Source organism: Gossypium arboreum, chromosome 4 (genome assembly GCF_025698485.1).
Source record: "Gossypium arboreum isolate Shixiya-1 chromosome 4, ASM2569848v2, whole genome shotgun sequence".
NCBI lineage: Eukaryota > Viridiplantae > Streptophyta > Magnoliopsida > Malvales > Malvaceae > Gossypium > Gossypium arboreum.
This window is the reverse complement of record NC_069073.1, coordinates 85,811,401-85,825,584: the sequence shown is the minus strand read 5'-3', so window position 1 is coordinate 85,825,584 and position 14,184 is coordinate 85,811,401.

The window sequence follows — 14,184 nt, the reverse complement described above, 5'->3', positions numbered from 1 at the left end:
ACCGGCTACCTTAATAGATCTTATGAATCATGTCTTTCAGCCTTTCTTAGATCAATTTGTCATTGTGTTTATGAATGACATCTTGGTTTATTCTACGACAGAATCTGAGCATAATGAACATCTGAGGGTGGTCTTATAGATACTTCGTGAAAAGTAACTATTCGCCAAACTCAGTAAGTGTGAATTCTTGTTGAAGGAAGTTATATTTTTGGGTCATGTGGTATCAGGTAAGGGCATCTGTGTGGATCCTAGAAAGGTAGAGGCTATCTTGGATTGGAGGAAAATCGAAGAGTGTCTTAAAGATTTGGATTATTTTGGGTCTTACTAGGTATTATTGAAGGTTTGTTGAGGTTTTTTCCTTGATAACAACCCCATTGACTAAGTTGTTGAGAAAGAATACTCAATTTAAGTGGAAAAAAGAATAACAGCCCAGTTTTGAGAAATTAAAATCTGCGTTGACTTAAGCTCCCATTTTAGTTTAGCCAAAATCGGGTAAAGATTACGTAGTTTATAGTGATGCTCGAATGTTAGGCTTGGGTGTGTTTTAATGCAAGATGCTAAGGTAGTAGCTAATACCTCGAGGCAGCTTAGGCCAAATAAGTACAATTCTCCTACTCATAATTTGGATTTGGTGGCCATCATTTTTGCTCTGAAAATCTTAAGACACTACTTATATTGTGAGAAGTGTATTATTTACACAGATCACAAGAGTCTCAAATACCTCTTTATGATTAAGGAGCTTAATTGAAGGCAACACCAGTGGATTAAATTGTTAAAATATTGTGATTGCACGATTGAATATCACACTAGAATAGCTAATGTAGTGGTCGATGCTTTAAGTAGAAGGGAAATGTCTTATTTGAGGGCTATGTTTGCTCGCTTGAGTCTTATGTAAAACCTGTTTGGATGAATCTTTAGCATCTCAATTTAAATAGGTTAAGGATGGATTGGCTGAGGATTTTGGGATCAATTCAGATAAGATCTTGTGCTTTAGAGTTAGATACTATGTACCTAATTATTAGAGTTTGAGACAATCTATACTTCAGGAAGCACATAACAGCCCTTATTGTATGCATCTTGAAAGTACTAAAATATACTGTGGCTTAAGGGAAGTGTATTGGTAGTCGGGTCTTAAATGGGAAGTAACGGAGTGGGTGTCAAAATGTTTAACTTGCCAATAAGTTAAGGCTAAGCATCAGTTTCCATTAGGGTTATTACAGTTAATTCATATACTGCAGTGGAAATGAGAAAGAGTGACAATGGACTTTATTAATGGGTTGCCCTTAACACCTACTAAGAAAGATTCAATTTGGGTCGTAGTGGATAGATTAACCATGTCCACCCCTTTTTATTTCTGCCTACACTGATTATTTTCTTTAGAAGCTAGCTAAGCTCTGCATTTCGAAGATAATGAGACTGCACGGTGTGCTAGTGTCAATTATTTTAGATCAAGATCCTCATTTTACATATTGGTTCTGCAAGAAGTCACACGAGGCTTTGGGTATTTGGTTAGACTTCAGTACAACTTTTCATCCATAGTCCAATGGTTAATTAGAGAAAGTTATTCAAATTCTAGAAGATATGTTAATAAGCTGTGTGATTAACTTTCAAGGTAGTTGGGAAAAGAAAATTCTCTTAGTTAAGGTGCTTTGGAGGAACCATGGCATCAAAGAGGCTCCTTGGGAACGAGGATTCGATTTGGCTTTAGTATCCTCACCTTTTTGAAACAGGAAAATTTTGAGGCCAAAATTTCTTTAAGGCGGTAGAGTTGTAACATCCCAAAATTTAGCTTAAAAGTATTCTAAAATTATTTCAAATATGAATAATTTTCGTAGTGGTTAAAAGGAAATAAGGAAGCATGGAAATTAGAACAAGCTCTAAAGTTCGAATCCTTTCCCTTATAAATAGCAAAAAATTTTGCTAAATTTTTCCTTATCCCTATTTTTGTGCCACCCCTACCTAGTAAACCTAGGTATAAATATCAATTTTATTTATTTTTTTCAACTTTTATCAATTTTCTTTTCACCCTAGCCGCCCCTCCCTCTTTCTTTCTTCATTACAATTTTTTTCCATTGTGTGCTGCCTCCCAAACCACCAAGATCCACCATCTCTTTTTCCTTTCTTTTTAGTGGGTTCTCGCACCATTCTTCTCTTCTTCTTGCTTCCATTTTTCCATATATTTCCAGCCTTAAACCTGAATTCTTTAACCCTTAAGAACAATCTCCATTACTGCCCAAGAAGCTCCATTACCGTCCCTTACTTCTAGCAAGTGTAAGTGACATATTTCTATTGTTTTCATGAAAAATCTTTCAAGAAAATACCCAGTTTTCCAAATCTAGAATTATGGTTATTTTTAATTATTTTATGGGTAATTTTCCAGCCTTCAAAAGTTATTTTAAATGGCTTAAAAATCAGCCCCAATCTGCCATCATATGTGGTGGTGCGCCGCATCTAGAGGAACCAAAAAGGGGGTTGATGTTTTCTTTAATTTTTACCATCTATTTCCAGAAAATCTTGGTCTCATAAAGCCTTCATAATCAGCATCTAATCATGTGTGACTTAGGAAAATTCAATCTTGATCGTTCGGCAACTCAAATCTAACAATTCAAGAAGCGTAAGTATTCTGGTTAATGCGTAGTTTCAACTTAAATGTTTCGGAAAACATAATTGATTGAATTAAGGTTTTTAATGATTGAATAGCTATTGATTTTTTAGTATTTAATTGTGTTAGGTGCAGAATTCAATGCCTCGAACCAACAATGAAGCCTTTAAACGTTCGCGCATACGTTTCGCGTTAAATCAGTGTAAGTAACTTAGTTACTTTTGATCTTTAATTTTTATGGAAACGATGATTCGATTAAATTCTTATGGGTATGTTCTAATATTGATTTTGATAGTGACCTAACTCAATAAATTCCTATTTATTTTAATTTATGTTGTAGAGGCCCAAATTGCCCGGGCCTAATTACAATTAAACCCACAAACCCCCTAAAACCCACTTACAACCATCAGCCCAATTTAACCTAATTTCTAACCCAAACCCCTTAACCCATTTTTAAACCCAAAACCCGAATGGCCCACTAAAGTATCAGCCAACCCCATGACCCATTTACAACATAAACCATTAACCCAAACCTTAGCCCAACTACCCAAGACCCAGCACAGCAAACCCAAACCCTAACCACCTATCCCCTTCCCACTTGCGACGAACCTACCCACCTACCCTCTGTGCCCCCATGCCCCTGACTGCCAGCCACCTGCTCCATCGGCCATCTCCTGCACACAGTAGAGAGAAAGGACAGAAATAATAGGAAATAAAATTGTAAAGGCTATAAAAGCCATGAAATCAAATGTAAAGAGCCCCTTTTCTTTTATTATTTTCGGCAGTCTAAAAACAAAGAAACAGAGAATACACACATTAGTTTTTAGGAACAACAACAGATCAGTATTGGATATTGTTCAAATTAAAACCCAGATCAAGGAAAAGGGTGAAAAACCTATTTTCTTTCCTATTACGAATTGTTTTTTTTTCTTCTTTTCATTAGCTTTTCTTTTTTCTTTTTTCTATACTCTAATACACTCAAATATATATATACAATATTATAAAAAATATAAAAAAACAAAAAAAAATCTAAAATTTTACCTCCTCCAGCCACCGTGCACGGTGGCCGTGCCAGCAACCGACGAAGGTCCGATGGTCGGACCAGAATCACCTGGTCGGATCCCTTTTCTCTCCCCCTCTCTCTTCTTCTTTTTTTCTTTCTCCCCTCTCAAATGTTTTTTTCTGAATTTTAGGCTATTTATAGCCTTTCAAAACGGTGCCGTTTTGGCATTAGAGTTCAGTGCTGAAACGGAGCCGTTTCACAGTGGATCGGGTCGACCCGACCCTACCCGCTAGGAGCCGCGTGTTTTTTAATTGGAGGGGCTAATTGCGCTTTCAACCCCTCCGCTTTCTTATGATTTTACAATTAAGTTATTTTATTTTCAATTTAACCCCACAATTTGCTGTGCTTTGTGATCTGGTCCTTTGCCATGCGCTGCGTTTTAAGGGGAGGGTAATATTGCTGTTTTGGTCCCTTAATGTCTCAAACATGTTCGAATAAGTCCTCTCCTTTCCTTTTATTTTCAAATTTGCCCCACAGCTTTGTTTTTAGTTTAATTTTAGTCCTTTTTTCGTTAATTTTCATTTCTTTATTAAATATTCTTTTTATTTTTATATTATTAATATTATACTATTATTATTATTATTATTATTATTATTATTATTATTATTATTATTATTATTATTATTATTATTATTATTATTATTATATATTAGTATATACTCTTATTATATGCGTATATATATATATGTATTTGTATTTAGCTTTTTGTTTATTTTATTTTATTTTAATATTTTTAATGCTATGCTTGCTTTTATATTTCAATGTTATTATTATTATCATTATTATTGTCAATATATGTTTTAGTATATATGTATATATATGTATTTTTACATATAGGTATTTTATTACTTTATTTCAATATCTTTATTGTATTTGTTTTTGTATTTCAATATTATTATATTTATTATTATTGTTATAATAGTGTATATTTTTAGATTTATATATACATATATTTTGCTATGTTACATTGTTCTTTTTTGTGTTTTAATACCATTGCTATTATAATCACTAACCATAGTATATGTTTTATTATGTATGTATATGTTATGTGTATTTTATATATTATGTATATTATTATCTTTATTTTACATATTACGTATATATTAAATATCGTATTATTCATGTATTTTATTATATATGCATATATCTTTAATGTAAATATATAAGTATATCTTTATGTAATATTAGTATTATTATTAATATTAATATGTTTTTAACATTGTAATTATGTGTGTATATATTATGTAAATGTTTTAATATTATATTATATGTACATTTTATATGTTATGAACATGTATTTTCAATATTATTAGTTATATTTTTGTATATATTACTCTATGTACATATTTCCATATTATCCCATGCATATATATTTTAAATTCTATTATATGTATATGTTTATTTTTACCATATTGTATATATTATTATTACATTTGTTTTATTCCTACTACATTTATCATTAATATTTGCACATATATTCTATTCTTGTATACATATTTTATATATATAGTTTTATCTTCATATGTTATTATATTTATTATTTTCCATATTGTCACTTGTGATTTTAATATTATTATATGTTTTTGGTGTACATGTATCTTTTTATTGTTACTATTTTTACTATTATTATTTGTATGTGTCATTATATATGTTCATTTTAAATATATTATGTACCCATATTAGTATTGTTTTGTAAACCTTTTTCATTCCTATATTACGTACATACTCTTAGTATTGTTATTACATATGCATATTCATTGTTTCTTTTTGCGTTTGATACTATTGTTACGTTTAATATATCGCGTGCATTGTCATTGTCTTTAATATTATTATCGTATGTATTAAGCGCCCTGATGTATTTCCAACTATTATCTTTCGTTCTCCACATATTTTTATGTATCACTTCATTGTTCATTGTTGTAAAATGTTTATTCGTGTTATTTATTTCAACAAGTGAGGCAACGTACCGATTTAAACACTATGTCATCGATTCCATCGCTATGTTGGATGGATATCAAGTGACTCGTGTTAAAACGGTATGTCCTTCTCAAAAGCATAAAAATTAAAAGTTCTCATGTTTTGGTCGGATCACGATTAAATGTTACATTGAATTCGTATTTTTGGAAATCAAGACAACACATGTTTATAAGATACCAATTTTGGGCATCGCAAGGGTGCTAATACCTTCCTCGCGCGTAACCGACTCCCGAACCCTACTTTTTCTCTAGATTTTGACGTAGACCTAAACTCAGCCTCCTTTTTGTTTTAAAAATAAATTTATTAGGTGTCCGATCACACCTAGAAAAAAGGATCAGTGGCAACTCCCCTTTTTTATAAAAACCGAGATTCCATGTTTAATAAATCGCAACAATTAGCGACCAAGCTAAAAATTTTACGTCGCTACATATGTAATGCCTCAAATTTTGAATTTTTAATTGTCGAATTTTGTAATAATTAAGTCTTTGTATCTGTGGTTATGTGCTATATTTTTGTGTTCGAGGTCAAGAGTTTGAGTTACGTTTTTAGAAAGTTTTGCTATTTTATTCTAAACTAACTTCTACCCTTGAATTGTTGGCTTAAGCTCAATTCTATATAAATCTGTGTCAAGAATGAGCCTGCTAGTTCAATGGTTAAGTATTTGTTCTGTTACTAGTCCTGTGTTCGAGTCACGATACATACGGTACAAAAATATCTTTGTTAATTGTCAGAATTCTTATTGGTAGTTTTAAAATAGGATTTAAGCGTTCTTCTTTCCTTCCTCTTTTCATTTTCTTTCTTTTTTTCCTTTTCCTCTTCTTCGTTCTTATCCCTTTTCTCTTCTTTTCTTTTTCCTCTTTGTTACCAGCTTAGATTCATACTTCTTATTTGTTATTCTTATCAGGTAAGTTCATTTTCATTAATTTCGTAAGTTCGCTTTTCAAATTTCTAAAATTGTTGTTAATTGTTGGTACTGTTGCAAAAATTGACTTCTTAGTTAAATTGTTCGAATCCTTTGCTTATAAGTTCGATTGTTGTTCTTTAGGAGAGGGTCTTGAGGATAACGTTCCCCCCTAACACTTTAGATTTGTGAATTGTGGTTGGCACAAGGTAATTATTGTTTGAATTAGGGTTTTGTGTTGAAACATTTTGACAAACTTGGTTATATACTAATCTCAATGTTTATTATGAATTATCGTTTAATTAGTTATTGAATGATTGTTTTATGGCTGCCGACTTACTATCTATCTGAGTTGTCTTGATCGGTTGAATTGAATGATTTACCTTCTGGATCTAATTCTGAACTCGAACTTGAGACTTTCTCGGTGTTCTCTTAAAATTGGTGAATATATAATTATTTCTTTTTAGGATTACTAATTCATTTCTTCTGTTGACCGAATTATAGGTAACTCACAGACATCGGGTCAGCGGATCAGGAACTTGGTCATACTGTTTACCTGCTTTATTATTATTAGAATCATTAGCTTATTTTCAGTAATTTCAAGACATATGATGTTTCAAGATAAAAATTATTGTATTATGCGTTACAGTTATTAAACTCTTTTGGTTTTGCTTAAAAAGAAATTTCAAAAAAATGTGCTTTGAGAAATATTCGAGGCAGCTTCTCAGACTTGGCCTTGTCGTCTAGGCTAGGTATGGGGTGTTATAATTTAGGTTTGATTTAAGATTTTAAAAAGAAATTGTGTGCTTTGCAAGTAGTACTACAACAATGTGAAAAAAAGTTGTGGGTCCTAACTCATTAACATGAATGTTTTAATAATATTTTAAATGATATAAATGTGGATTAAGTTTTCTGGTTAGACTTAGTTGACTGACTAAGTGAATGTTTTAAAGTGGCTAAATCAGGTACATTACTAGCCTTAACTAGATGGCATGTTTGCAAAGTTGCATGGTTGACTGAATCGTTTATTCATTGGTACCAATATGAATCGTTTGTTAATGAAATGAATGATTGGTTGTATGTATAGCATGTATTAATTTGGAAATAAATATTGAATGGCTAAAATCTTATTGGGTAAAATTCCATGAAAAGTATTGAATTAAAGACTATTATACATACATTAGAAATATTTTCCTAAAGTGTTAATGAATGATGGTATGATAAAATTTCATCGAGTTTATGGTGAAATTGAAGACTTGATTAGTTAACGTTATAATGAGGGCATATAAATTATGCTACTAAATGAAAACGTACGAAACGTGTATTTGATTAGAATTTGTATGCCATATTGCATATGCATGGGGTGGGATATTGTTGTTGACGGAGGAGTTTTGCAGAATAATGGTGGCATATTAAGACCACATTTATATTGTTAGTGCATTGCACCGAGAGTAATGAGGAGAATAGTGATTATATCACATTTTATGATAAATGGTTGTATTTTTGCAATACGTTATATGGTGGTTTAACCATATCGAGCTTTGCTTGCAATGTTTAAAGTTTGGCGGACGAGTTCTGGGGAACTCGTGGTGTGTAGCGGATAGTATGGATAGGATTTCATTATGCATTATGATATGTCTATGACATTTATGAATGATTGAACTTATGATATGTATGTGTTGCAAATGTAATACTGGTGAATGATATTTGCTTGTATGATTGAATGTTCACATCGATTTGACTCACACTGAGCTAGTTAGTTCACCTCACAGTTTTAAGCTTCTCAGGTAATGAACATGATTAGGATCAGACATGGCATATGGACATACGACAGACTTCGGACATTCTTTTAATTTTGTTTGTATTTTAATTAAATTCATTCAGTTTTTGGACATAAAGCTATTGAACTATGATTGGTTTTTTTTTCTTACTTTGGGATTTTCATGCATGCATACTTGACATATAGATTGGATTTTTACAAGATTATTTGAAAATGGACAAAGCATGATATCTGGCTTAAACAATTAACTAATACCGAATTTTTCACTACAATAAAAGATAACAAATTTTTTATAAGAACATTGAGTAATTGTTTTTCAAATAACACCAGAGCTAATAATATGACCTAAGAATGGTAGATTTAATTAATGAACATTTTCCAAAATTAACAAAGATACACCGCGGTTTTTCCTAAAATAGAGGGTTTTTAAGGCTTTCAATGTACGATAGGGTAGTTGTGTCATATAGGTGACCAATGTGAGCTCCACGATTCGACCATAACATTTAGGCTGGGTTTGGGAGGTTACAGTGAGAGAGGATCTCCTTGCCTTTGTTCATGAATAGATTTAAAACGCTTGATAGGGTTACCATTTAAAAACACAGGTAAGTTAAATTATAATTGTTTGAATTAAACTAAATTTTGTCTAAAAATTGATTTGGTGAGATTTATACAACATTCTTTTATATAATTGTAACACTCTATACCCGATCGGATTGTTAGGTCTGAGTTATAGGATGCCACATTCTTTGCCGGAGCAACTACGATAAAGTACAATTCAATTTAACCATGAATATAGGCTAATTATTATATTAATCATTTAAAATATATTATACAATCATTTTTAGGTCTTATACAAGCTTACAAAAGCTTTTAAGATGACTCAGGATTGAATAAGGACCAAGTTGTAGAATTTGGAAACTATCAGGTTGACGTCGTGACTTTAGGTGTTCCTTATTGTAACATAACTCACTAACTTGGTCTCGTTACAACATTAAGGGGCTTGATGCCACAACATGGCCATTTGTTTTCAAATAGTACAAATTTTGCAACACCTAAACAATCAAACTTATGATCCAATTGAACCATTTCAACAAGGATACATTTCAATTATGCTTACTTCTAACTTTAACGTCTTATATACATAAACATTACATAAAATTCTTCCTTTCAACTTAAACTCATATGATAAGTTCCATAATTCTAACATTTAACCATTTGATAGAAATGCACATATATGCCTCAAGTTACACATCATCTCATTCAGTTCATATATATATATATATATATATATACTACGAATCTCAATTATATAAACCAACCATTTGGCCATATCAAAATTTATCACTTCTAGCTTTAAATATCAACAAGATCTCATATTATGCAAAACCAACTCAAAATCTAGGTACATGCCATTTATCGTAACAAAAGGAAATATACAAACATTGTTGAGTTGAGTGTCGCATTCTGGATGTTGGATCACTTTTCATAACCTCAGGATTCACCTATACCTGTACACAGAATAACAATCTAAAGCTTAATGGTACTTTCATTATTCAAATCATAAAAATAAAAACATTTACATAATACAGATGAAATTAAAGCATAATTCAAGTTTCAACCTTTTCATAACATGTATAAACATATATACCAATCATACTATATTATAATCATTAACTCAATATAAATATGCCATGCCAACTTTTAACCATAAAAATAAGTTCATTTCCATTACAATTGATACCATTTGAACATATCAATACTTAACGATTCTTACTTTGCTTTGTCATCTCAGGTTGCCTAACAACGATGACATTTAGAATTTGAATGTTCTACCATCTCAGATGGCTCAGAAATGCTAGCTTTTACCAACTGTTTATTCTACCATCTCGGATAGTCCTCGCAATGATGGTTTTCACTATATACATACTTTACCATCTTGGATAGGTCGGCAATGATGGTTCACACTATTTTGATATTCTACCATCCTGGATGGCCCAGCAATGATGATTTTCACTATTTTTAGTTTTACCATTCCGAATGGTTTGACAACAATGGTTTCCACTACCTATATATCCTACCATCCTAGATGGCCCGGGGATGATGGTTTTCATCTAAGGGCATGCTAAATAACTCAACTCTACTCTAGACAGTTACTAAAGTATCCAATATCCAATCGCATTATATAAACTCATTCATATATCATAATCACATTTCATCTCATCATCAATTCACTATATAATACCACATAGCATATATTATACCAATTTCATCATCATTTTGTATCACAAATTATCTATCATTTATACCATACTCTTTTTTACTATTTCAGTTCAGTTCAATACCTAATTTCAGTATCATTCAAAACGAGTCAATTCATATAACAATATAAGCCTACATTGATAGTTAATTATACAAATCATCAAGTATATGCATATAAATATAATGATCTCTAATCATATAAGTACAAACCAAATTTCTTGTCACTCATCAAGGACTCTCGCTTTTCCCTTCTCTCGTGTCAACCAGGCGTCATATTTAGCTACATTTGATAATTCAATAAATGAAACAACATCAGGGTTAATGCAAATCACATCCAAATTCATGGTTACTCATATTTTGCATTTTATTCAATTTAATCTTTATACTTAGGATTTGTATATTTTTCGATATCTAGCATTGGATCAAAATCCGACTTCACACTCTTTCATTAGGGACCCTATACTTTCTATTCATAGCATAACTTCATGATACGTTTTTCATTTATTCAATTGGTCCTTCATATTAAAAAGTTAACTATCTTACTTATTTCGCTTTACAATTTAGTTTTTATCATGATCTAAGGTTAATATCTATCAAATCCAAGTCTAATTCATCAATATCTCAACAATAGTAACTTGCTAAAAACTTAACAATTGAAAAAATTGATATATGAGCTAGATAAATAAAGCTCCCATTATCATAAATCTATAAAAATTACATAAAAAAACATGGTTACCTTAGATAATAGCTTGGCCGAATGCTAAGCTTAAAAAATGGAGGTTTTCTTTGTTTTTTTTCTAAAGAACGGTAAAGAAGATGATAACTTATCATCTTTCTTTCCACTACATATTATATATATCTTAATTAACTTAATTAACTTGGTTTAATTAGTTAACTTAAGTATTATTATAGTTTAATTAATTCTTAATTAAATTAAGTGGAGTCCACCATATTCATCCACTACCTACTATTTAAATTTGGTTAATTAACCATTTTAGTCCTTTAGATAATTTCTATCTAGGTCCTCAAGCATTTTCTTAATTAAAACTCATTAGCGATTGGACTTTTACATTTTAGTCCCTGAGTTTTAATTAACTAATTTCTTAGTTAAATTTCTTAAATGAACTTTATTATGTTTTCATATTAATTTCATAAATATTCCATTTCATATTTATAGACTCTATTTACGATAATAGGGTTCCGAAACCAAATTTTCTAACTCCATTAGAAATTGAGTTGTTACAAAATTGATATATGAGCTAGCTAAATTAGGCTCCAATAATCATAAATTTATAATAATAAAAAAATCAAAGAAATGGCTTGATTACCTTACATAATTGGATGACCGAATGTTGAAGAAAGCGTAAGTTTTCTTTTCTTCTTTCTTCAATGGAAAACATTGTGGAAGAAGATGAATGAATTCATCTTTCCATCTACTCAAACTTATATATAGTTAGATTAAACAGTAATTAAACTTAGTTAATCATGATTACTTATTTAGTTAATCTTATTTACATTTATTTAATTGTAATTTACTAAAAAAATTGTAACACCCTGAATTTTGGGGCTAAAAGTTTTGGGTTTTATGGTTAGGGTCAAAGACAGGGGTGTCCTATTGTATTTAGTCGTGTGTTTAAATGTTAGAATGAGCTTGTTGGTTTGGTGGTTAAGAGAGTGTTAATGAACCTCTAGGTGCTGGGTTCGAGTCTTTGGAGAGCCTTTTTATTTTTTTTTCTTTAGTTAGTAATAATAATTATTTATTATTTATTTGTAATTTTGACTTTTATTTTTATTTTTGTTTTGGTTCTGGACGTTTTTCCCTTCTTCTCTAGTTTTTCTCTATTTTTTTTCAAAAACGGGTTGCTTGTAGATTTTGGAGAATCGTTTCTTCATCGACAAGTCAGAGTCTGAACGTCTTAGATCGCAAACAGGTGTGAGATTTGAACCTTGACTATTTCTATTTTTTTTCCAAATTAATGTTTCGACACTCTCTTGAGTGTTCTCTAAACTATCAATTTGGGTAATAGTTGTTGAAATAGTGTGGGAATTACTAATATACTCTTGTCATTGCGAATGATGGGGTTGTTTCAATGGCTAAATCGACAATTTTGGCTTGTTTCAAAGTGGTTCTGTGGCCACAGGGGTTTCCACACGGTTGTGTGTCGGTTCACACAACTGTGTGCTTTTAGAAATTAGAGTTTTCTGACAAGATTTGATGCCACAAGGCCTGGCTACATGGCCGTGTGATGATTTGGGGATATTGTCAATTTTCACACGTCATGTCCCTCAGGCACAAGGGTGTATATGATTAGGAATTAGGGATTGAGTGATTTGGTGCCACATGGTTGTGTGGCTAATTTGAGGATCTAGGGATCTTACACGGGCATGTGTTTTGGACACACGGCCGTGTTTGGTGGGCACATGGGTGTGTGAAACCCTCACACGACCATGTCAGCCCTATACTCAAATTTAGTGCAAATGGACAAAGAGTTACACGGCCTGTTCCCACGGCCATGTCCCTGGTCCACACGGACGTGTGCTTTAGTCACACGTCCATGTGTCTCTCTTTACACGGGCGTATGCTTCAGTCACAAGACCATGTACCCCTCATCACATGGACTTTTGACCTCCCACACTATCTAAGCTTTTCGACACGGCCAGAGCACACGTGCGTGTGGTCTTAAGGCACTTGTTTTGGTTCTGCATGTGTTTTCGATCTAAAAATGTGTTTGTGTGTTTCCACCCATGGCTAAGCTTTAGGAAGGGTAATTAAGGCTTTGTTTTGGGCTACGGTTTAGGGGTTGCGAAGAGAAGGGAGAATGATTTTGATCTGATTCAACAGTTCAACTGCAAGCTTAGTTGTACAGCGGTTTACTGAACTGTACGGCACGTACGTTAGCTTTGCTGTGTACCATTATATGATTTGACAGTGTAACAGCACGTTGATGAGCCATCATTGCCGAACAACCCGAGGTGGCAATTCATTATTTTCAGGCAACCCGAAATGACTTTACATGGTGTGTAAGGTTGGATAGGCCTTTCGAGGTCCTATGTGGTGTGTTTTGCTTGGATGAGCTTAATCAGCTCTTATGGGTGTGATCGAGGGACGAAGAGGTGTGTTGGTTGGATGGGTGAGTTTTATTGTTTGACTGCTTTTCATACGCATCTGTTTGAGCATTTTGTGTGCTTGATTATCCGATTGTGTTCTACCTAACTGAAAACACATATGACTGAGTGTTCTGGGTGTGATGTGGTGTACGTTTGAAATGTTACGTTTCGTTGGGATGTTGATCTTGAAATTATCTTCTGCTTCAGTATATATCTGTAGTTGATCGATATTGAATTGGATACTGTATTTCTGTTCTTAGTTTTGATTCGAACTCACACTGAGCTCGTGTAGCTCACCCCCTCTTAGTGTTTCCCTTTCAGGGACCTTTTTCAAAATTTTGACGCTGGACTCGGTATACGGAGGTCTTAGATAGTCTCAGCGGGAAATAAGCTATTAGTTGTGTTTTCAATTTCTACTTTGTTATTCCGTTTTGAAGTGTAAGGTTTTATAAAACTATGGTACAAATTCTGATTTAAGTTTTATTTGTTTTTAC